The sequence below is a fragment of the Acyrthosiphon pisum genome, chromosome X, assembly GCF_005508785.2.
Source record: "Acyrthosiphon pisum isolate AL4f chromosome X, pea_aphid_22Mar2018_4r6ur, whole genome shotgun sequence".
In the NCBI taxonomy this organism is placed as follows: Eukaryota; Metazoa; Arthropoda; class Insecta; order Hemiptera; family Aphididae; genus Acyrthosiphon; species Acyrthosiphon pisum.
Window position 1 is genome coordinate 92,819,932 of NC_042493.1, and position 2,769 is coordinate 92,822,700.

Sequence of the window (2,769 nt, forward strand, 5' to 3'; positions counted from 1 at the left end):
GCTCAGAAGTCCGATATGTTGGACAAACTGTCGTGGATGCCACTGCCTAGTGTGTGCACCACGAACTACTACATAGGACTGGACACTCCGGGCAGAGGGAGGGTGGGACACCGGTCACAAAGTTGTACGGGTATGTACGTTTGCGACTGTGATGCTATCTAGTGACGTACTAGATTTACTACATTTCGAATTTTACTTTTATAAACATAATATTTATATATAGGCTTATGAAATATGAAAAATTTATGAATATATAATTAAATATGTAATTTATAATTACTTATTATATTACCATGAGAATGAGACAATACTTACGTATGTCTAATCAAAAGCAAGTTAGAAATCACGCAAAAAAAAAACTTTCCAAATTGGTAGCAACATAGTAACTAGTAATACGCATTCATTTATTTAGAAATAATAGTGAATATAAAAAGTTTGTCGTTGATTTGAATTTTTGAATTTTTGATCGTTTTTCAGTTATCACTAGTGACTAGTCACGACTTATCACATAAAATAATTTACAACAGCACAGTATAAAAAAATGCCACCAGAGAGCAGCTACATAGCGAACGTACGACCACCGTACAACTTTGCAGCCACCTTATTTTATACAGTGTCCAGTCCTATGTAGTAGTTCGTGGTGTGCACATTCCTCCGCCATAAGTGCATATAATTCGAGCTATTTATTTATAAAAAATACCATGATCAGCTATGACGACATGTTCAAGCGTCTGCGCTTGGATTGCATGTGGGCTAATTCGTCGTTGAAATGCAATGTTGGGCTCGTACAAGAAATATCGGAGTGTCACAAATTCATTTAATTTCATATATTCGAAACTAACATTTAAAAAAAAAAACGTGTTTTGAATTCATTTTTTTGAAGCTTTATAATTTGGAATTAACCAATTTTGAATATACAGAGCTTGGTTTTACATTATTTGAAATAAAATAACGATGGAATATTCATAATTTGGAAATTATTAATTTAGAAAGTACAAACCATAAAACCATGAAAGTAGGTGTACGGTGGTTATCCTCCCAGACCGCATATTGTAATGATAATATTTAAATAGTATTAAAATAACGTTATACTAATATTATTCGTTATTATAATCTTGCTGTGACCAACTTGTGGCGGTGTTGCATTGCAAGTCGTAGGTTATTTAAATTTTTTTTGTTAGAGCGCAGCGCAGTGAGCGAGTGGCAACGTGGGCAGTACTGTAAATAATATACGATATTTTTGTATTTTTTTTAACATTAAATATATCGAACAAATTTCGTTCGATATATTTTAACACATAGGCATATAATAATATACCTACTTCGGCTACAACCTCGATATTCCTTGTTTCATAGAGTAATTTAAAAATGAATTTTTCAATGTTATCAAATCTCAATTTCTCAAAAAAAAATAAAACTAAAATATCTTGGCCACCCACAAATTTTAATGTGAAAAAGATGATTTTATTTTAATCTGGGAATTTGTGAATAAATTAATTTATTGTAAAAATGTAAAGTTTAATTTTGAACAGTTAATTGATTTAAAATAATTTATAAGAAATTGGTGAAGATTAATCGTACAATACATATAGATACACATTATACCATTATTTACATATCACATATTATAGTAGCTACCTCTACTTATAAATATTTCTAAATGGGGACAATGAGCATTTTCTATTAGCTATTGTATAGCTTTTATTGCGGGCTGGCGTGGTCACGAAAAGCGTGACGTAAGATGTTATATTATTTTCGTTATTTACAGTCTAACCAGTGCTAAGCAAAAAGTCTCAAATAAAATATTTCCGTACGGTGCTTATCTACCATTATCAACAAAAAAACTTGAATTAATGTCATACAAAAATAAATATAGTCATAATTACATGATACATAATTACAAAATTGCCATGCAATAGCTTTACAGCGGCAGTCCCCGAGTGCCTCAGACTTTTTTTTTTATATTTTTATTTGTTCATCCCACCTACTAGTAAGTGAAGATCCTTTTTTGGTGCAGACATTTTATTGGAATCAATTCATTAAACTTTATTTGAATTCATAAGTCGACTAATTTAAAAATATTGTTAAAGAAGAACAACATTTTTTAACTAGAATTTAGTACCTAAAAAAAAAAAGAAATATGAAATATTGATATATATAATTATTTATATTTAGTTTATGTGTATTTATGGTTAATTTTTAATAATCAGGTCAATGACACAAATTAAAATACATTAGAATAACGTAAAATTGTAAAAATCCGTAAAATTAATGAGTTTTCATTATTTTTGTTTTCAGATTTATTAATGGAATTATAGAGTTTGATCAAAAAATTATTCCACTTTCAACAAATTTGATGACACCACAGCGTTCATGGACAAAAAAACATTGGAATACGATTTTGATATCATTATTTGGATACTTTGTTGGATTTAAGATTTTATATTATTCTTGTCGGCCCTTTCCTCTAGAAAACATAGTAGTATTGACAATGCATGCAATATATAGTACACCATTTGTTATGGATTATGCAGTTACAGTCTCATCATGTTTCTTTCTTCAAAATTTATATGTCAGATTCCAGACGTTAAATGATTGTTGGAAATGTCTTCCTGCCGACTTAGTTGCCACTTCCGACGAATGGACACACACCAAAATAGTGGATTTGATGGAAAACACGCGGCTGTTACACTCCGAACTCTGTGATTTGTTAAAATTGTTTACTCTTGGTTACGGTCCATTGCTTTTGGGGTTCTACACAACCAGCTA